Source organism: Myotis yumanensis, unplaced genomic scaffold (genome assembly GCF_028538775.1).
Source record: "Myotis yumanensis isolate MYYU_CA2020_CCGP unplaced genomic scaffold, mMyoYum1.0.hap1 SCAF_2, whole genome shotgun sequence".
NCBI lineage: Eukaryota > Metazoa > Chordata > Mammalia > Chiroptera > Vespertilionidae > Myotis > Myotis yumanensis.
Genome location: NW_027223753.1, coordinates 122,254,620 through 122,278,361, shown reverse-complemented (window position 1 = coordinate 122,278,361; position 23,742 = coordinate 122,254,620). Strand labels below are relative to the sequence as shown.

The 23,742-nt window shown below is 40.2% G+C and overlaps 1 pseudogene; it reads right to left on the bottom strand.

The window, feature by feature from the left end:
• Nucleotides 1-22,882, bottom strand: part of LOC139002574 (pre-B-cell leukemia transcription factor 2 pseudogene) — a 44,016-nt pseudogene extending 21,134 nt beyond the window's left edge.
• Nucleotides 22,883-23,742: the final 860 nt, after the last annotated feature.

Below are 23,742 nucleotides of genomic sequence, written 5' to 3'. Positions count from 1 at the left end.
CTCTCCACACACACACGCACACACACGCACGTGTGTACAGAAGTAGGTTTACACTTTTATGAAAAACACAGTGTATTCTTCAGTGTATTCTTGAATTATTATTTGTTAATTATTGTACTATTTTTTCATACATCAACTGTAAACCAAGTTTTGCCTGCTCCTGTATATGTATGTGTGTTTATATGCATACTAGAGGCAGGCCTGATGTACGAAATTCGTGCAAGAGTAGGCCTTCCTTCCCCCAGCTGCTGGCACCGGCTTCCCTCTGGAAGCCAGAACCCAGGCTTCCCTTCGGCCGCTGGTAGGAACCTGGGACCCCAGCTTCCCTCGCAGCCCCAGCTTCGTCCAGAAGATCGTCCAGGAAGACGTCCAGTCTAATTAGCATATTACACTTTTATTATTATTGATATGTTCAGGCAGAAGTTTCCCAGACTTAATGTCTCTCCTCTTAGTCAATCTCCATTTACCAACCCCATGCTGCTTTTCATCCTTATTATCACTGTTGTATTTGGGATGAAGCTCAGTTTTGTACTGGGGTTTCTTTTCCCTTATTGAAATTGTCCAGAATAAAAATTGCCTTCACCACTGTAACTTCTGTTGGGCTCTACTATTGGTTTTGTTTCTCTGGAGTACCCTGACCAAGATGGATTTTGGTACTGCGAAGTGCAGTAACAAAAACCTTAAAAATTTGAAAGTTTGTTTGAAAATGGGTAATGGGTAGAGGCTGGAAAAGTCTTCAGGTGTACGCTTAAAAAAAGCCCACGACTTTCATGAAGGGGGCTGTTGGTAGAAATGTGGACATTAAAGGATTTTCTGAGGAGGCCTCAGATGGAAATGAGAAACAGTTTTGTGTAAACTGAAAGAAAGGCAATCCTAGTTATAAAGTAGCAAAGAACTTGGCTTAATTGTGTTCTAGTCTTTTGCAGAAGGTAAAACTTGTGGACCATGAAATTGGATATTTAGCTAAGGAGATTTCTAAGAAAAGTATTGAAAGTGTAGTCCGGATCCTCCTGACTGCTTATAGTAAAATGTGAAAGGAGAAACATGAATTAAATAAGAAAGTTTTAAGCAAAATGGAATGAGAACTTGAATATTTGGTAAGTTCTCAATCCATGTTGCAAAAAAGCTAGGAAGCCATTCTGAAGAGAGCACTAGAGTTGGCTGAACAAGCTTTTGAAAAGAAAATTAGTGTGGGTCTGAAGGATGACTTTAATCAGCCACTATGCATCCAGGAATAAAAGTGGGATCATACCAGCAGAAACACTGCCTAATGGAACGAGATGGAAAAGAGAAAACAAGATGGAATGGAAAAAGCAGCTAACATGTGTTATCCTTCAAGAAAAGGGGAAGAATGACCCCTAAGATAATTCAGGGATTATAAATGCTGACACTCCCAGCACTGGCTCAGGGGATTAGTAAGACTTTGGATTGTTAAAATGGAATGTTATATTTGCTTGTGAGAAAGACATGAATTTATGAAGACCAGGGCCATAAGGTTATAAACTGAATGTTTATGTCCCCCTCCCAATTTATATGTTAAAGCTGTGACCCCCAATGTGACTGAATTTGAAGATAGGGTTTGTGAAGAGGTGGTAAAGGTTAATTGAGATCATAAAGTTGACACCCTAATCCAGTGGTTCTCAACCTTCCTAATGCCGCGACCCTTTAATACAGTTCCTCATGTTGTGGTGACCCCCAATCATAAAATTATTTTCGTTGCTACTTCATAACTGTAATTTTGCTACTGTTATGAATCGTAATGTAAATATCTGCTATGCAGGATGTATTTTCATTGTTACGAATTGAACATAATTAAAGCATAGTGATTAATCACAAAAACAATATGTAATTATATATGTGCTTTTGGATGGTCTTAGGTGACCCCTGTGAAAGGGTCGTTTGACCCCCAAAGGGGTCGCAACCTACAGGTTGAGAACCACTGCCCTAATCTGATAAGGCTGGTGCCCTTATAAGAAGAGAAAGAGACACCAAGTTTCTCTTTCTTCAAACTATGTAAGGACATAGACAGAAGGCAGCAGTCTGTAAGCCAGGAAAAGAGCTCTCACCCTCTCACCCAAAACTGACCAAGGCACCTTGATCTTGAGCTTCCAGTCTCTGCAACTGTGAGAAAGTAAATGTCTGTTTTTAAGCTACAGTCCATGGTATTTTGTTAAGCCACTCAGTTATTGCAGTCTGAGCAGACTAAGTTAGTAGCCGTCATGTAATCAATTATAGTCTATTAAAGGAGCCAATATTAAGAAAAATAGAATTGAAGTACAAGAGAAACCAAATCCATTTGAAAGTACTAGTATATGTCTCTGAATTAAATAAAACTGAGGGGAAATTATTCCTTGATTGTTCAATTATATGAGCAATGCATTTGTTAGTTTGTTTTTTCTAGAACTAGTTTGGGTTGCATTTTCTAGAACTTATAAACAAAATATAAGTGGCAGATTAAAAATTAGCACTTTTCATAAATGTGGGTAAGCCTGTACTCTCTATATTTCTAAAGAACAAATTGTTTTAATGGACAATATGCAATAGTCCCCCTTAACTTAATGTTAATACATTAACTTAATGTAGTAGATTATTATTTTTAAATCCAATGTTTACTGTGCTGACTTTATTTTCTGCATGAAGTTTACAAAACAGAATAAAAAATGTATAAGCGATTTGCAACTATTACAGTCATCTTAGTCAGTTGCCTTGTTACAACAAAAATATCATAAACCAGGTGGTTTAAATAACAATCATTTATTTCTCACCTTTAGGGAGTCTGAGAAATCCAAGAACAGAGACTTCTTCCTGGTTTGTGTGTGGCTGCCTTCTTGCTGTATCCTCCCATGGCTGAGGTAGAGGTCATCTCTCTGGAGTCTCTTCTAAGAGTAGTAATTCTATTTATGAGAGCCCCACCCTCATAATCTAATAATCTCCTCAAATCTAATAGTCACATTTGGGAGTTAAGTCTTCAACATATAAATTTGTGGGCACACAAACATCAGTTCATAATAATTGTCATATACCGAACACTAGTTTTAAGGGCCGAAACTTTTACACATTCACATGTTTCTTCTGGATAAATAAAGAACTTATATGCATATATGCATAGTTCATGGGCACAGACAATAGTGTGGTAAAGGCCTGGGATGGGATAGGGGCTGGGTGAAGCAGGGGGAAGTGAGGAAAAATAGGGGAAATCTATAATACTGTCAACAATAAAACATTAACTAAAAAAACCCACACCATTATTTCCATCCCTGTGTATCTCCATTTCTATTTCTCTGTCTCTATATTGATCAAATAAGCGTACATATGTGTATTAGTTTGGTAGGGCTGCCATAACAAAATGGTAGAGATTGGGTGAAGGACACAAAAATATTTAGATTCTCACAGATCTGTAGGCTAGAAATCCAAGACCAAGGTGTCAGCAGGATTGCTTTCTTCTGAGGCTTCTCTCTTTGACTTGTAGATGGTTGTCTTTTTTAAAAAATATATTTTATTGATTTTTAACAGAGAAGAAGGGAGACGGGTAGAGAGTTAGAAACATCAATGGGAGAGAAACATCGATCAGCTGCCTCCTGCACAACTCCTACTGGGGATGTGCCCGCAACCATGGTACATGCCCTTGACCATAATGAAACCTGAGACCCTTCAGTCTGCAGGCCAATGCTCTATCCACTCAGCCAAACCAGTTAGGGCAGATGGTTGTCTTCTTGCTGTGTCCTCACATGGCCTTTCTTCTGTGCACACACATCCTTGTTATATTTATGTGTCCAAATTTCCTCTTTTGAGGACACCAGCCATCTTGGATTATGGCCCATTCTGATAGCTTTGTTTTAACTTACCTCTTTAAAGACTATAACGCCAAATACAGGCACATTCTAAGGTGCTGGCAGTTGGAAATTCAACCTATGAATTTTGTGGGGACACAAATTAGCTCTAAGGAACATACACATTTTTGTACAAATCTAGATGCTTTTGAGAGTAAAAGGGAGAACAATTGACATTACACAGAAGCAATGCTAATTAAGTAGAACCGCCTAGGCTAATAGTTTGGTCATCTTTGCATTTAGAGACTCTATAAAATGTCTTCACAATCCAGAATTCAAGTTATTCAATGTATCTTCTACTGATTTCATTGTAACTTAAGGAGTTTGTTGGTCTAAATAGCCCCAGGTAATACTGAATAATAAAATCATGATATATGCCATTGCAGAAGATGACATAGTGGAAACACATATCATTTTGAGACAAACAGGCCTGGTTATGAATCTAGGCTCCAGTGTTTATCAATTCTTACACCTTGACAAGTTACTAAATGCTGAGTTCCCCTCCTTTCAAATTGTAAGACCCATCTCTCACTAGATTGTTATAAAGTTTACATGATTAAGATATGTTAGCAAGAATTATGACATCTTGTATCTATTGTTTTAAATGAGTGGGTTAATGGCTATATAAATTAGACACAAACACAGTTAGTAAAATATATGTGTATCCTAGAAAAGTATATGGTAAATGATGTGATTACAAAAAGTCTTTAGCAAAATTGTGAAGGAAGTGAAATGGGTCTTCATGGCCCTAATTTAGTAATTTTACTTTCCATTTCATTCCCTCTGCCCTCAGGGCCTCTCTAGACTGGTCTATCAATCCAAATCCCAGCCAGTCATAAAAAATCCATGCTAAGATGTAGCAGTGCAATTTGTAAAAGCCTTGCCAAAGATGCTCTGAAAGGAGAATTATGAAACTGAGAAGGCAGGCATGATGAAAGAACTTCAGTGTCTAATATGGGTGGAAAGGGGTTCTATGGAAAGTCACCTCACAGATTTAGCTGATCATAAATCCCTAAATGGGCAGGTCACGGTAGGTAATCATGCCCCAGTAAATAGCTTCTTTACTATAAGGTTTATTTTTGTCTTAAGCAAGCCCTCTCCCTTGCTTTTGAATATGTAGGTTAACACAACCTTGAAATAAGAATAACCACCCTCAAGAGAGCACATTATCTTATTAACCATCTTGTAACCCAGTCCCAGTCCTGTTTGTCCCACCTTCATGTAATCTTTCTTTTGTTCCTTCTTTAATTCCAAATGCATAAAATAGACTGTAAAGCTGTCACTCTGGAAAGCACTTGAGAGCTTGCTTCCAGGCAATTGTCTTCAGTGCAGCAAAAGTACCTTCTTGTAAACATTCTCTGCAGGTTTGGATATTCTTAAGTCAATATTAATGAAGGGTATGTGGGTATAATATTTTCAAAGATGATGATATTCTAGGTAAGCTGTAATAGGTAACAGCATATGGTTAACTACTCGCCTTTAGATGCAGTGTTAATTTACATACAATCTTTTTGGTCACCAAGAAAACCTAATCTTGCCAGTTTAAGACAAAAATATTTTTAAATGTTTGGTGGCTCTTTACATCTCTGGGGGATACAGAGTCAAGCCTAGTACTTACATAGCCAGGATCAATGTCCAAACCTCACCCAGAATGAGCATAACTAAGCCACCACTAATCATGTTACTTAGCATGAGCACCATGTGTCTCTGTGGACACCAGGACCACTAACACTGTTGTCTCTGAATGTTTAGAAGAAAAATTGCATATATCATCTGCTTTTTATATTGTTCTGAAAACCAGTCTAGTGTGGATGCATGAGGGCCTAACTCATGTGCCTACACCTGAGCCACAAAGAAGGTTGAGAGAAAAAATATTCCTAAATATAAGTGAATGTAGTTTAAAATGGGAGTTGTTCTAGATTTTCCATCTCCAAATATAGGCAGATATTTTTGCTCAGTAAAACTTAAAGAAGGCCTGAATTGTTGAAAAATTTACTTTCCTATCATTAGTATTAACTAAAATGGAAAATATTTTACATTATGATTAGTAGGTTTTAAAAAAGAAAAACAAAAAATCATTTACTACCTCTAAAAATCGTATCTATATTTTAGCATCTTTTTTAAAAATTGTTTTATTGCTTAAAGTATTACAAAGAGTATTACATATGTCTCCTTTTTTTCCCACACTTGACAACCTCCTGGCCTCCCCATCTTTTTATAAAAAATGGAATTTTATAGATTTTGTATTTTTCCCTTAGTAAAAATGTATGTATTAGAGTAATAAAGTTAAAATGAACATAAAGATATATTTTAACCTTATGTTATTGTGTAAATTATAATCTGCCAGTAGTAGTTGCTCAAATAAACAGTTATATCTGATAATCAATGGTCAGATGCTGAAGAAAACTTGTTTATATCATCTAATGACTTTACATGACTCATAGTTACTAATAATTTTGATTACTTACTTTCAGTGGAAGAGCTGTATTCTATTGTGATCACTATAAACAACTTCAGGGCTTCTGATAAGAGCACTTAAATGGATTATCCATTACACATTAGCTCAAATAAGTTATCTAACAGGAATAATCAAAGAGTTCTTCAGGGTAAATTGCTTCCAGATTAATCTAAACAGATGCTTTAAACATTTTTTTTTCCTGAATCATGTTAGAATCTGATTTTTATCATGCTCCATTTCCAATTAAATTCATAACAATTGACAATGCCCCAAATCAGAATTAAAACCTATGCTTTTAAAGCATTTGTTGTAAATCACCAGAAATCCACCAAAAATCTTCCAGCAGCATAATTTAGAACATGTATTTGTGTTTAAAAGTAGTCTAAAACAGCAAGAAAAATAAATTAATAGAGCTTACTGGTGAGGAAAATGCAAAGAGCATAGTGAATGTTCAGTTTTATAGTTCAATGTGATCAAGTCATAAATTTTTATGACAGTTTCAAAAGTTTTAAAATTAAATTATATGTCTCTCTACACAAATAATTAAGAGAAAAATATATGCCTATAGTTTGGTGCAAGTTTATATTCTTTGGAAATTTTCCAGGCACAGTTTTCCATTTGTGCTAATAATCTGCCTGACATTAAAATACACTTTGAGCAGCACATTTTTACAAGCCAGTGGTAATTAAACAGGAATCATTCCTTGTGATATGGGACTCTGAATGTGTTTAAGATGCAAGAGAAAGCCTTTAATTAGCTCCTTATAAATTTATGATGTGACAAGAAATTGTCTGTTTCTTTTTTGCAGGAGACCTCCCCAAGCCATGAGGGGCCCAGCTCCAGCTATTAGTTACCTTTCAGTGGCAGCAGAGATACTGGAGAGTTGCATGGAACCCGCAGTATCGTGCTGCACATAAGAACAACTGCATAAAATATTAATCACTCTAGCTCCACACGTGAAATGTTACAAAAGAGAAAGGCAAAGAGTGAAGGGGAAAAAGCACCACAGGGGGTCATACATTAGCATCAACAAACCACTCATAATGGCTAAAGCAAAACGTGGGGGCCCAAGTCCCACATGCTAATAATTTTCAAACTTTTGTCATGGTTAAATAATGACCTAGTGACAGTGAGATTTTCTGATATAAAAGAAAGAGGCTCTGTCCTAATGGGAAAAAGAAAACAGCCCTAGTGCCAATGTGCCAATTGAAGCAGTTCATCAAAAACAAACCAAAATGCTAAACTGAGCATGGTGCATTCCTTAGGTGTTTATTATGTACTCGAGGCTCAGTGCGTGAAATTTGTACATGGGGAGGGGGCGTTCTTTAGCCCAGCCTGTGCCCTCTTTCAATCCGGGACCCCTTGGGGGATGTCCGACTGCTAAACCGGCCGTCAGACTTCCCTCTTGCAATCCCAGATGCTGCACGCACCAGTGACCATACTTTTCATAGGTGAAAGGCATCTGCTGTTGTATGGGCAGCTACATTTCTTGCCCTGATTATAAAAATTAGTACATAGCATGATCCTTCTGAGGCAGTAGTAGCATCTTCCCATCTTATGGGTGGAAAAACTGAAGCAAAGAGAAGTTAAGTAATTGGCTTTGTCACACAGTTATAAATGTCAGAATCAGGGCTGACCACAAAATGTGCAAGTCAGAGTCCATGCATGTCATCGCTGCATCATCCTGTTTTTTCAGTGTTAGAGTAGCCTTGCCAGGTTTTAATTTTTAAATCTAACAGACTTTTCCCAATATATAAGGTAGGGTCCCTAGGCCTGGCCAGCGATCAGGGCCAATCTGTGGGGTGACCAGCTGGGCGATCGGGCCCCCCACTGGCACCCACCTTGGCTGGCGGCCTGGCGCCACCATGTTGCCAGCCCCGCTGCCCACCGACTGGTCGTTCTGCAGGTCATTTTGCCTTTGGTTTATTTGCATATTAGGGTTTTATATAAATAAATGATATTAGTGATTATCATTTAAACTAATATATCTTATGCAATCTATATAACAAGCCGAAAAAATTGCTGTTGTTATCCTCTGTTTTCAGTTGAGTAAACTTACTGAAGGTATGTAAGTAGGAATTTTGGAAGTCAAACCCAAGTTTTTCCAACTCTAATCCAGAAACTTGTTGACACAATCCAAGATTTAGCTATAATGTACCTCCCCTTTTTCTTCAAGAAGGTTTAATATTGTTTTGACCTTATGAAGACAGTGTCTGCTTTGAATGCAACATTCTACAATTGAATGTTATTATGAAGAGTCAACAAGCATTTCTGGAGAAATGAATAGTTAAATTATATTCAATCACTATTATACACCGGCAATATAAAGAATAAAAAGAATATAGATTTCAATACAAATTAAACTTAGCTGAAAAACAAATTTGTTAGCATCAAATTTATATATTACAACATATGTAATATATATAACAAATATATGTATATTATAATATATTATATATTTTAAGTTCCAATGTATTTATATGTAAATTTTTTCTAATGTGAGACAACAATGACTATTTTAACAAAGGAAAGCTTTTAAGTCAATAATTAGTCTACAAAATATATTTTAAAATATACCTGTTTAGAATTATCATCAGAAACTCCACATGAAGTTACAAAAACCACAGAAAAGTTAATACATTGGTAAACAAAAACAGTACAACATATATAAAGTTGCAATTATGGTATATTAATGTAAACAAAAGTGAATTGAAGTTCAGAAAAATAATAGGGGGTGGGAGGTAAAGAGGAGGGATGTTACACAGAATGCTTAAGAATCAGATGAGTGACTGACAGTTGATGAGCTTCTTTAGCAAGTCCTTGTTTGTGTGCATGTGTGTGTGCATTAAGTTTTTAATTTTTTCTCAATTACTGTTTACATTTAATATCATTTTGTACTAATATTATTTTGGGTCCCTCGGCCTGGCCTGCACCCTGTTGCAATCCAGGAGCCTTGGGGGATGTTGGAGAGTGATTTTGGCCCATTCCCCACAGGCCAGGCCAAGAGACCCCCACCAGTGCATGAATCTGTGCACCAGGCCTCTAGTAATCTCTTCCCACCTTCCCCCCTCCCCCTTTTCCTCTGAGATTCATCAATCTGTTCCATGTTTCCATGCCTGTGGTTTCCACTCCTGCATTGAGTGTCTGTCCCCTGGTGGTCAGTGCACATCATAGCTATTGGGCAGTAGGCCAGTTGTTTAGGCTTTTATATATATATATTAGTTTCAGGTGTATAGTAGAGTGGTTAGACAATCCTATACTTTACAAAGTGTTTCCCCTGATATTTTCAGGATGCACCTAGCACCATATACTGAAATAGTTGTTACAATATTATTGACTATATTTTCTATGCTGTACTTTACACCCCCATGACTATTTTGTAACTACCATTCTGTATTTCTCATTCACTTCAGCTTTTTCACTCAGTCCTCCAATGCCCCTTCCCTCTAACAACCATCAGACTGTGCTCTGTATCTATGAAACCATTTCTGTTTTGCTTGCTCATTTATATTGTTCTTTATTTTTTTAAGTATATTGTTATTGATTTCAGAGAGGAAGGAAGAGGGAGAGAGAGATAGAAACATCAATGATGAGAGAGAATCACTGATTGGCTGCCTCCTGCATGTCACCCCACCCCCCGGGGATTGAGCCCTCAACCCAGGCATGTGCCCTGACCTGGAATCAAATTGTGACCTCCTAGTTCATAAGTTGATGCTCAACCACTGAGCCATGCTGGCCATGCTATATTGTTCTTTAGATTACACATATAAGTGAAATAATATGGTATTTGTCTTTCTCTGACTGGATATTTCACTTAGCATAATACCCTCTCGGTCCATTCATGCTGTTGCAAATGGTAAGATTTCCTTCTTTTTTATTGCCATTTATTACTGATATTTTTAATTTTTCTTCTTCTTAAGGAAGATTTTTTTAACATTTGGTGGAATACTGATTTGGTGATGATGAACTCCTTTAGCTTTTTCTTGCCTAGGAAGTTTTTTAACTGTCATTATATTCTAAATGATAGCTTTTCTGGGTAGAGTCATCTTGGTTGTAGGTCCTTGTTTTCATAACTTTGAACATTTATTGACAATCCCTTTCTCAAAGTTTCTGTTGAGAAGTCAGGTGACAGTTTTATGGGAGCTGTCTCATAGGTAACTAACTGCTTTTCTCATGGCTGCTTTTAAGATTCTTTGTCTTTAACCTTTTGCATTTTAATTATGATACTTTAGCAAGTCTTAATGGAATGCAGCAAAAGACTTCCTTCAGGTCACAAAGCTATCAAACTTTAAGCTCCCTTACTGAAGTTTCAGCATCTTTTCTTCTAAGAATATAGGTTTCCTAGCATGTTGACTCAATCTATGTAGATGCTAAATAAAAGCTTGTCTTTAGCCTTAACTGGTTTGGCTCAGTGGATAGAGCATCGGCCTGCGGACTAAAGGGTCCCAGGTTCTATTCCGGTCAAGGGCATGTACCTTGGTTGAGGGCACACCCCCAGTAGGGGGTATGCAGGAGGCAGCTGATCCATGTTTCTCTCTCATTGACGTTTCTAGCTATCCCTCTCCCTTCCTCTCTGTAAAAAAATCAATAAAATATATTTTTAAAAAGCTTGTCTTTATTTGAGTTAAATGTTATGTTTATTGAAGCAAACATTGTTTTACTTAATGGAAATTAAGAAACATGATCAAAAGTTCTGCAAATCAATCAGATAGCACTTAACTCCTCAAAGCATATTTATTAGTATAATAACAAATTAGAAAACACTGTTCTAAGTGCATAACTGGAATTAGCTCATTTAAATATTAGTATTATGCTTATTTTGTTGATGAGGTTAAATGACCAGTCTAAGGTCAAAGTGTCAAAATGGAAAAATAACCAGAATTGTATCTCAGGCAGTTTGCCTTTAGATTGCACTTTAAAGCCCTATCCTGCACAGTCTTCCCTACCAATACCTTTATTTGGTGTATTTGGTTTGGTTTTATTGATTTCTTGATTTAAAAAAAAACTAACAGTTAAAGTATGAGCTTGTAGCTTTACCATGTTAGAATTATTTAAGCTTTTGTTACCAATACATCCTCGTTACTGTTTTCTGGGCAGTTTCCCACCACTTAAGTTTCCATAGATTCAAGCAACTTTATCTTTGATTCTGCTGCCACTGAGGACTCATCATCATCTGGCTAACTCTCTCCCAAAGAAGAGGGTAAAGATCATAGCATAACAAACACAGTTCTCAAAAAGCACCACCTTGGAAGTGATCCATGTCACAGTGGCTCTCATTCTATTGATGAGAGCTAGGCACAAAGCCGCATTTCAATGCTAAAGAAACTGGGGTGCTCAATACAATCTGAGTGAAGAAAAAAATGGGTCTTTGAGAGTTGCTAAGAGATCTGCCACATCACAATGTAGAAAAATTATATATTTTATCTATAATGTGGAGTATCTTTTAAATAGCATGACCAAAAGTAATTAAATGGTTTTCACTGACTGAGGATTGTTAGAGTCCTTGTTCACATTATCATTTTATCTACCTCTTAATTTACTAATGAAACTAGTTCTCTCTTCTAAAACACGTGTAAGGGGGAATTATTAGCACTGCCGTCTGCTAACAAATTTCATTGTCTAAATTGCAGTGTGTAACATTTTTAATGTTATATAAAAGTATGAAATACATACCTTATCATTTTATTATTATTATTTTTTAATCGTCACCCAAGGATATTTTTTCCATTGATTTTTAGAGGAAGTGGAAGAGATAGGTAAAGACAGAGATATATATCAATGTGAGAGAAGCACATTGATTGGTTGCATCCTGCATGAGCCTCGAACAGGGCTTAGGCCAGGGAGGAACCTGAAACCGAGGCACATGCCCTTGACTGAATCAAACCCGGGATCCTTTGGTCTGCAGGCCATCCTTCTATCCACTGAGCCAATCCGACTAGGGCTCTAATGAAAGTGAATTTGAGAACATAGATCTAAGTTAGTACCATTGAAATAGTATTTTTAGTAAATTATAATCATCATTTCATAATAAGTAGACTTTGATCCTTAATGGAATATATAATGCATAGTAATCTAGTTGTCAATGTAGAGAGTAAATTAAGAATAGAAAATGATAAAAATTTAATAATATAGACAAGAAGAAGAAATAATGGACATCCAAATTGGAAAAGAAGAAGTAAAACTGTCCTCATTCGCAGATGACATGATATTGTACATAAAAAACCATAAAGACTCCATCAAAAAACTATTAGACTTAATAAATGAATTCAGCAATGCAGCAGGATACAAAATCAATGCCAAGAAATCTATGGTATTTCTATACACCAATAGTGAACTTACAGAAAGAGAGACTAAAAAAGCAATCCCATTTACCATCACACCAAAAAAATTAAGATACCTGGGAATAAATCCAACTAAAGAGGTAAAAGACCTCTACTCAGAAAACTACAGGACATTGAAAAAAGAGATAGAGGAAGACATAAACAGATAGAAGAACATGCCATCTTCATGGATTGGTAGAATCAACATCATTAAAATGTCCATAATACCCAAAGCAATCTATAAATTCAACGCACTTCCCATTAAAATACCAAGAGCATATTTCACAGACCGAGAATGAACTCTCCAAAAATTCATCTGGAATAAAAAAAAGACCCCGAATAGCTGCAGCGATCCTGAGAAAGAAGAACAAAGTAGGTGGGATCTCAATACCTAATATCAAGCTGTATTACAAAGCAACTGTTCTCAAAACTGCCTGGTACTGGCACAAAAACAGAACTCCCATTTGACCCAGTGATCCCACTTCTAGGAATATATCCCAAGAAACCTGAAACACCAATTAGAAAGGATATATGCATCCCTATGTTCATAGCAGCACAATTTACCATAGCAAAGATCTGGAAACAGCCTACGTGCCCATCAGCAGATGAATGGATTAGAAAACTGTGGTACATCTACACGATGGAATACTATGCTGCTGTAAAAAAGAAGGAATTATTACCATTTGCAACAGCATGGATGGAACTGGAGAGCATTATGCTAAGTGAAACAAGCCAGTCAATGAAGGAAAAATACCACATGATCTCACTCATTCATGGATAATAGAGAGCATCATAAACTGATGAACAAAAATAGATACAGAGGCAGAGCAACATCTAACAGACTGTCAAATTACAGTGGGAAAGCTGGGGAGGGTTGGGGGGAGAGAGATCAACTGAAGGACTTGTATGCATGCATATAAGCATAACCAATGGACACAAGACATCGGGGGTAGGGGGAATGTCAAGGGGGAGTAAAGGAGACATATGTAATTCTCTTTGTAATACTTTAAGCAATAAAACAAAATTTTAAAAAAATTAATAATAAATATTCAAAATGAAAAGTAATATATATGTATGGTCAAAATCTTTAAATCAAAAACTCTTTTTTTGTCCTTACTTTGCTTTGTATCTCTACTAGTAAACAGTGTGGTAGCTTTATCTTCATTTCACATGGAAGCACACAAGTACAACATTTCTGATTTTTTTTTCTTTAAACTTATTAGGGTGACATTGGTTAATAAAATTATATAGGTTTCAAGTGTGCATTTCTATAAAACATGATCTGTATTTTGCATTGTGTGTCCACGACCCAGAGTAAAATAATCTTCCATCATCATATATATTTTTTTAATATTCACACTTTTCAAAACCCAAGCTCTTCAAATTAGTCCAAATAATCTAACCCATGGGCAACATTTATCTTACAAAATCAAGTTGCCTCAGAACACACACACACACACACGCACACACACACACACACACACACACACATACCTACATAAAGGGGTGGGCAAAAGTAGGTTTGCAGTTGTTCTTATGGAAAATAATACAATAATTAATAAATAATACAATAATAATCTCTGTTGTGCATACTCAAAACTATAATATCTATTTATCAATCGAGCAATTGATAGATAGATAGATGATAGGTAGATAGATAGATAGATAGATAGATAGATAGATAGATAGATGATAGATAGGTATTGAGGTCAGTCTCTTCCTTTCTGTCCTAGCATATTTTAATGTTGTTTTGACTTTTATTAGTTTGTCTTTTCTTTTGTTTTAAACTAAAACCAGTTGTTTTTACTTCTTGTGGTTAGGTGCTTTCTCTTTTATTAACCCACCCTCTTTTTTTCAGCATTTAATAAAAATGAATAGATACACAGAAGATATTATTTCCATTTACACATAGCATATGATATAAATTTGGTATTTCATTACCTGTCACACCAACACTTATCTTTCCCTCTATGATCTTCTGGGAGAAGGACTGAAAATCAGGAGAATTGGTAGCAAAAGGCAGAGAACAGAAATGTACAAAACTTGCAAAAAAGCATTAAATCCTATTTTAAACTATGAGTATTTTAAAGGCATAAGCAAAAGCTTAGTCAACTTTTTCTTCTGTACCCAGCATACTGGTGAGTACTTAGTAAGCAACATAATAAATATATATTTAAAAAATAATGATTTGACTCTGGATAATTAATATTTGAGTGATAATAGAATATTGGAAATAAATTGATTCATAGAAAATTTTATCTGACAACTCTCTTTTACCCATCTGATAATCGTACCTTTGTCATTTATATCACTTTACAATATATTTGAAGAGAAATCTATTTTTTTTTCACTTATTGAATAAATTATTCAGAAAGCTGATACAGATTTTCTGTCATCTAAGAGGCTTTACATTACATTAAGTGACTTCTGTGAATACATTTTATTTAGCTAGAATATACAGGAATGATTTTGCTAGAAATTTTCTACCAAATGCTTCCTTAATCCAATAATACTTTTAAATAAATAAATAAATAAGCCCTAACTAGTTTGGCTCAGTGGATAGAGCATCAGCCTGCGGATGGATGGGTCCCGGGTTCGATTCCAGTCAAAGGCACATACCTGGGTTTCAAGCTCAATCCCTAGTCAGGGGCGTGCTGGAGGCAGCCAATCAATGATTCTCTCTCATCACTGATGTTTCTCTCTCTCTCTCTCTCTCTCTCTCTCTCTCTCTATCTCTCTCTCTCTCTCTCTCTCTCTCTTCCTTCCTCTCTGAAATCAATAAAAATGTATTTTAAAAAATAATAATTAAGCCAGTCATTGGTCTTGTTTTTTGAGAGAGTAAAAGCTACATTTTTAGGAGTTTTAATAATGATAATAAGTAAGAATGTTTTGCCAATTATAATTCAAGGACAAATAAATCACTCAGGACATATTAGCTTTTACAAAGGGAAATCTAACTAGATTATACTTACTGAAGTGTGTGTGTGTGTGTGTGTGTGTGTGTGTGTGTGTGTTTGGTTACTATCTGACTTTATAATATAATATGCTCATTCTCCCATTATGATAGGGATTCCACCACTTCCTAACTATGCTTCTAATTTTCTTGAGATTCCTTAGAACTCTTTGTCACACTGGTAATTCTTCACAGATAAATGAAAATATAAGAAATAAGAAATTTTTTGGGTGTAGTTTTACATGAATCAAATATTTTTTTAAACATATTTTATTGATTTTTTACAGAGAGGAAGGGAGAGGGATAGAGAGTTAGAAACATCAATCAGCTGCCTCCTGCGCACCTCCTACTGGGAATGTGCCCGAAACTAAGGTACATGCCCTTAACCCGAATGGAACCTGGGACCTTTCAGTCCATAAGCCGATGCTCTATCCACTGAGCCAAACCAGTCAGGGCAATGAATCAAATATTTTTACTTAGGACTTTTATCATTAGTAAAAACTTTCTCCTGTTTTCTGTCTTTTGAAAAAATTTTTATTATTTTTCATAGTCTTTATCAATATTTAATCAATAATAGAATTAAAAGTGACTTTTTCCAGCCCTGGCCAGGTTTTCTCAATTAGTTGGAGCATCCTCCCATACACCAAAACGTGTAGAGCAAGGTTGCCAAACTCAAAGGCTAACACGGGCCAAGTAAACAAGGTTTAAGTTTATGTGGGCCACAAAAAAACAAAAGCTTCAATTTTCATAGAAATGTATGTTTATTTCTATAGAGACATGCTAAATACAAAAGGCTGAAATGAGTACTCTTTAACATAAAATGATAGAACATTTTATAAAAATTAATTTTTTTCTTGAACATTAACTTACCAGACACTGAATAACTGCACAAATCAATAAGCATAACACAAATAAATCTATATTTCTTGTTCTCCGAAAGCAAAATATTTCCTGTTGTGCACACCAAACAAGTCAATGCAAGACTAATGACATGGCAATCAGCTGCTAAAATATTCGCTGCTAGTATTAGTGGAGAGAAATGATGTCCCTGCACATAAGGCGCGTAAGGGAAATGAATGCAACACGATTTATAATAATCTGTCATTAGTGAAAGTTGTAGTTCGTTATTAATAACTAGAGGCCCGGTGCACAAAAATTTGTGCACTCAGGGGTAGGGGGTCCCTCAGCCTGGCCTGTGCCCTCTCACAGTCTGGGACCCCTCAGGGGTGACCACTTTCTGGCTTAGGCCTGCTCCCTGGAGGATTGGGCCTAAGCTGGCAATCAGACATCCCTCTGGCAGCCCGACAGCCCTCGGGGGATGCCCACTTGCCAGCAGGGAGCAGACTTAAGCTGCAGTCGCACATCCTTAGCGCTGCTGAGGAGGCAGGTGAGGCTCCCACCACCACTGCTGTACTGGCAGCCATCAGCCTGGCTTGTGGCTGAGCAGAGCTCCCCCCTGTGAGAGCGCACTGACCACCAGAGGGCAGCTCCTGCATTGAGCGTCTGCCCCCGGGTGGTCAGTGTGTGTCACAGTGACCAGTCATTCCAAGTCTTTCTGCTGTTAGGGTCAGTTTGCATATTACCCTTTTACTATATAAGATAGAGGCCTGGTACACGGGTGGGAGCCGGCTGGTTGCCCTGAAGGGTGTCCCGGATCAGGGTGGGGGTCCTGCTTGGGTGCCTGGCCAGCCTGAGTGAGGGGTTGATGGCTGTTTGCAGCTGGTCACACCCCCTTCAGGGTGGGGGTCCCCACTGGGGTGCCTGGCCAGTCTGGGTGAGGGGCTGAGGGCTGTTTTCAGGCTGGTGGGCGACTGAAGCTCCCAGCCTCTTTTTTGTCCTTTTTTTTTATTCTGAGATTTATTTACCTTCTATGGCTGTCACTGGAGCTGAGAGCCAGCTCCAGCTCTGAGGCTGTGGCTGGCTGAAAGCAGGTATCTGGGTTTGTTTAGCTTCTATAATTGAAACTCTGTTGCTATCACTGGAGCTCTAAGCTCTGAGCCCGCTGGCAGCTAAAAGCAGGTTTCTGGGTTTGTTTAGCTTCTATAATTGCAACATTGTTGCATCTGGAGCTCAGAGCTGGCCTGCGGCAGGCAGGGAACCTTGGCTTCCTCCATCACTGGAGCAAGCAAGCCTCATGTTTGCTTCAGCTGCATGGCTGCCGGCTGCCATCTTGGTTGGCAGTTAATTTGCATATCTCGCTGATTAGCCAATGGGAAGGGTAGTGAAGTTACGGTTAATTACCATGTTTCTCTATTATTAGATAGGACTAGAGGCCCGGTGCAGAAAAATTTGTGCACTAGGGGGCAGGGGGTCCCTCAGCCCGGCCTGTGCCCTCTCACAGTCTGGGACCCCTCAGGGGTAACCACTTGCTGGCTTAGGCCTGCTCCCTGGAGGATTGGGCCTAAGCTGGCAATCAGACATCCCTCTGGCAGCTCTGCAGCCCTCGGGGGATGCCCACTTGCAAGCGGGGAGCAGACCTAAGGTGCAGTCAGACATCCTTAGCATTGCTGAAGAGGCAGGAGAGGCTCCCACCAACACCGCTGTACTGGCAGCCATCAACCTGGCTTGTGGCTGAGCAGAGCTCCCCCCTGTGAGAGCGCACTGACCACCAGAGGGCAGCTCCTGCATTGAGCATCTGCCCCTTGGTGGTCAGTGTGTGTCACAGTGACCAGTCATTCCAAGTCTTTCTGCTGTTAGGGTCAGTTTGCATATTACCCTTTTACTATACAGGATAGAGGCCTGGTGCATGGGTGGGGGCTGGCTTGTTTGCCCTGAAGAGTGTCCCAGATCAGGGTGGGGGTCCTGCTTGGGTGCCTGGTCAGCCTGAGTGAGGGGTTGATGGATGTTTGCAGCTGGTCACACCCCCTTCAGGGTGGGGGTCCCCACTGGGGTGCCTGGCCAGTCTGGGTGAGGGGCTGAGGGCTGTTTTCAGGCTGGTGGGCGACTGAAGCTCCCAGCTTCTTTTTCTTATTCATTTTTTATTCTGGGATTTATTTACCTTCTATAGCTGTCACTGGAGCTGAGAGCCAGCTCCAGTTCTGAGACCGTGGCTGGCTGGAAGCAGGTATCTGAGTTTGTTTAGCTTCTATAATTGCAACATTGTTGCATCTGGAGCTCAGAGCTGGCCTGCGGCAGGCGGGGAACCTTGGCTTCCTCCATCACTGGAGAAAGCAAGCCTCATGTTAGCTTCAGCTGCGTGGCCACCGGCCGCCATCTTTGTTGGCAGTTAATTTGCATACCCTGCTGATTAGCCAATGGGAAGCATAGCTGAGGTATGGTTAATTACCATGTTTGTCTATTATTAGATAGGATTATGTGTAACAGGATATTGTAAAAATTAAGTTACAAAATTTTTATTAAAACATTTCTTACATACCGTTATAGTGGCTGGGCTGCAAAAATATTTGTTGTGGGCCGTGAGTTTGACATGCTTGGTGTAGAGTTTGATTCCCAGTCAGGGCATATGCCCCGTTGGCAGGCTCAATTCCCAGTATGGGGAATGTAGGAAGCAGAGGATCCATGATTCTCTCTCATTATTGATGTTTCTATCTCCCTCTCCCTTCCTCTCTGAAGTCAATAAAAATATATTTAAAATAAAAAATATTTTTATTGATTTTAGAGATAAAAGATGGGAGGGCAGGGAGAGAAACACCAATATGAAAGAGAAACATCATTTGGTTGCCTTCTATACTTGCCCTAACCTGGGACCAAACCTGAAACCCAGGTATGTGCAGTGGCCGAGAATCAAAGGAGCAACCCTTTGGTGCACAGGACAACGCTCAACCAACTGAGCAATTCTGTCTGGGCTTATTATTACTTTTTCACTTTTAAATAAAACTTTAAAAAATGTTTTCAATATTCTAGTTTTCCCTTTCCAAGCTTTTCAAATTAATCTAAATTATCTCACTCATAAATAACAGTCACTTTATGAAATCATGTTGCTGCAAAATATGTATTATTTTGTAAAATCAATTCTTTTCCTTTTCTCACAGCACTTCTTTTGCTTTGTTTTGTTTAATTTTGCTATTTGCCTTAAAAGAGAGCCTGCTAGTGGAAAGAGTCTTACAAATTTAAAAGAAGTAATTTCACTACTGGTGAACTGCCAGAATTCTTTTCAACAAATGAATGAACTATAAAGGTACACAATGCATTTATTCCTGCCTCAGCAGACTGGGATTTGCCTTTTTTTTTCTGTTTCTCAGTATGAAACACAGATAAGGATGGCTGTAATAGGGCCTGGGCAAAATTTCAAAGTAGTTGCCAAAAACACATGTCTGTCTTACACACGAGGGAGATGATAACCTCTATCTTTAAAATCCAAAAATTACCAGTGTTTTATTACAGTTTTATTTCAGCCTTATTCAATTGTAATTGCATATTTTTTAAATAATGAAACTATATGCCTATTGCCCAACAATTATTCTTTTTTTCAAGTGATTCTCAGACCAAATTTTATATACCCAAAGAATGGTTGTGATGTTTTATTTGGTTTGGCTTTGTCCTGTATTCTTTTGTAAAATAGATTAAACAATACACCTCCACAGCTTGAGTTATTTTCCAAAAGCAATCTCTCCAGCCAATGATAGTCTTGGTGTTGGAAGGGCATTTATATTTTTTGGCTGGGCTTATTTTTCCCCTTTACAATTCTTTGAGAAGGATGTTTTTAGTTTTGTAGCATAGATTCTTGAAACTGCAGTAGAGCAATTTTTGCCACAGGGTTTGCAGCCAGAAGCAAACATTTAGAAGCTAAGCTCACTTTAAAAGAAAATAATCCCAAGACTAGTATATCATAGATAGATAGTTAATATTAATTGTGAAATGATAAGCAAAATTAAAGTATGAATGTAGTCCTGATACAGTTATATTTTCCAAATACACTAAGTGCCCTCCCCTGCCAGCTTGGTCACCCCTATTAACTTTCTTTTTTAATCTTATCCCATTCACACACAATTGTATTTGTCTTCCTTATTTGCTTCTCCCTCTCACACAATTTTTCTCTCTCCTTTATGTAAGACTTTTCCTACTGACTCATCATTTATAAACTTTTCTTTCTTCCTTATTTCCTACTTCTGTTCCATCATCCTTCTTCCCATCATTCTCCTACCCTCCCTCCCTCCCCACATCCCTTCTTTCCTTTATCTTTAGCCCTGACCCCCTCCCCTTTTCCTTCCTTCCCACCTTATTTTTTTTCTTCACTTTCTCCCTTGGACCTGCTTTGCTCTCTCCCCTATTTCTTCCTCCTTCCCATTCTCCTTTTAAGCTCTACTGGCTCCTCTTTAAGACTTCTTCCCTCTCTCTTTCTCTCTCATCCTACCTTTCCCATACATTCTTCTCTACTTACTTCCACTGTTTTAATATCTATCTATCTACATGCCTAATTATTCACTATCATTTATATTTTTTCTTTTCTGACTCCTTCTTTTAAAATCTGTCCCCAATACACAACTATACTTGATTTTCATTATAGCTCCTATAGTTCACTCATACATCTTCTTTTCTTCTTTAACTCTGCTGTCTACTTCTTCTTCTTCCCATTGAGCAATTTTATTGGTTTAAGATGAGCTGCATATGAGGTAATAAAGCCGTCTGGAAGGGGTGGGAGGCCCAGGGGCATGGCCAGATCATCTGTCCAGAAGTTGTGTCCCCATGTTTGGCATCTCTGGTAAGTAGGGCAAGGCTGGAGTTTCCGCAGATCCCAGAGCAGATAAGGGGTGGGGGAGAGAGAATGGGTGAAACCAGAGAGAGAGAGAGAAACATAATAGTCGTATATGTGTCTGAGAGAGAGAATGTATATGTGTCTATAGAGAAACAATAGTTGTGCATGTATCTATGAGAGAGAGAAACAGAATAGTTGTGTATGTCTCTAAGAGAGAGAGAAAGAGGATCTGAAAGATAGGGTTCTGGGTGTGTTTCTGTGTAATAAATGGAAAGAGAAAAAGCTTGAAAAGAAGGGAGAAAAAGGGGAGACAGACCCCACCTTCCCTCAGGGGACCCCCTTCTCCTTGCCATGTAGTCAGCAACCCCAGCACTGAGTCGGCTGGGGTAGGGCGACCCCATTTGCCCTTCTCCATCTTGTGCTTCTCCTGTGTCTGGGGCTTGTCCTCTGGATGCCTTTGTCCTCTCATCCAGAGTCACCTCTGAGCCCCCACCCTGTGGCCCTGAGGGGTGAGAGCAGTTGGAAGTGTCAGAATGAACGCTCCCTGGTCCTTCTGATGGGGACGTCACTGAGGACGGGGTCACAGCCTCCTGCCAGCGCCCTTTGCCCTCATTTCCCGAGGGCTGTCCATCTGTCCTCCCGGAGGTTATCTCCGTGGCCCCCAGGGCCCATCGAGTGTCGGAGTGATTCCACCTGGGAAGCAGGGTAGGAATCTCCACTGAGCCCGGGCATCCCCAGAAACATGTCTCCGGATCCTGAAAGATTGAAAGAGCCGCCAGAGCCTGCGGAGGAAGGGGGTGCGGGGGAGCTGGTGCGGCTGTGGCCCCCCTGGCTGACAGACACAGCGGTCTTGACAGCATAGATGTTTGCCTCCTCTTGAAACTTTTTGATATTTTTCTTATGGCGAATTCGCTTGTTGCCAAACCAGTTGGAGACCTGAGAAGGTGATGCCACACTTCTTGGAGAGCTCCTCCTAGGCCTCCTCACTGGGATACGGGTTACTCAGGTGGGAATAGAAATACTCATGTAGGACCTCGGTGGCCTGTTTGCTGAAGTTCCCGCGCTGCCATCTGGCATCCAGGAACCCTGTGCGCAGGATCATGATGGCCTCGCAGGTGCTCTGCCTGAGCTGCATTTGGATGGCGCTGAACTTAAGGTGTTTGATGCTCACCATCTGCTCCATCTCCTTGGGTGCCACGGGCCTTTGCGGCTCTGCTCCCTCGGCAGGTTCATGAGGTGGGCTGTGAACTCGTTACATGCCTGCTCATACTTCTCCGGCTCAGAGTGGTAGATATGGCGAATCTGGGAGAATTTGCTGCGATAGTCCAGTTTGATGGAGTTGTCAGGGGACACGCCGCCTGGGAAGCTGCTGCGGCTGCAGCTGCTGCTACTGAGGCCCCCCCCGCCCCCCCTTTCTCAGGCCCAGCCACACCTTCGCCAGAAGCATGCTGGCCAAGCGCATAAGCTGGGGGTCCACCAGCTCCTCCTCCTGGAGCTTCGGATGCCGAGGCGGGTCTTCTCCTTGATTTCACACAGGACTCTGAAGAAAGCTGGCTTCATTCGGTGGCAGTTTAGGGCGTGTTTCCTGGCCTGGGCCTTGTCCAGGCTCTGGTCCGTGATGGTCATTATCTGCTGCAGAATGTCCCAGATGTCTTGCTTCCCTCGGCCTCCCGGGAACCCTCCCTCTCTCCCCGCTGCCACCCCCACCACCGGGAGGCTCACCAGAGCCCCCAGGCTCCCCACCCACCTGCTCCAGGCCCCCCTGGCCCCAGCCTGGAGGGGGCGGCCCCAGAAGCCACTCGTCTCTAGTGGGGGGGCCCTGAGGCCCCCTCCCTGTTCTCCCCCTCCCCTGCCTGGTTACTTCCCCCAAATCTCGCAGGGGTTGCTGCTCCCTCCACCATGACCCCCGCCCATTTCTCCATCTCCTGGGAGGTTCACCCCAGCTCTGAAGGGAGACCTTGGGTACTGGCTGGGTCTCCACAGGAGACCCTGGCCCCCAGAGGTGGAGAAAATGGAGCGGGAGAGAGAGGAGGCCCAGGTAGGGGTGTGTGTGAGCGAGAGGGAAGAGCCCTCCTTCCCTCCTTAAAGCTTCCATTGGGGTGGGGTGCATTAACCCCCAACCAGGGCTCAGCCCTGGCCAGGTGTTCACCACCCCGCTTCCCGGCCTCCCGGCCACTGTCCTGCTCCCATGCCCAGCGAGGGTGGCGGAGGCCAGGGCGGCCGGGGTGCTGTTGCCGCAAAGCAGGAGAGCCTCCGCCTGGAAGGCCTCGGATGGTCCACCCCTCAGTCTGGGGACCGGCCAATGGCCCTCACCAGGCGTCTGGGTGGGACTCCCCGCTCCTCCCTGCCTGTGTCCTGCCCCTCGATGGCTTGTTCCCTTTCTGTATTTCTGTTTCTCCTCTAGGCCTGTCTGCATGCAGGCCTGCCTTCCTCTCCCTCTCCTTTCTTATCCCCTCCTATCGTATCCTATCCTACCCTGGGCCTTGCAGCTGCCTGAGCAGAGGGCAGGGATGCAGCATTATGGC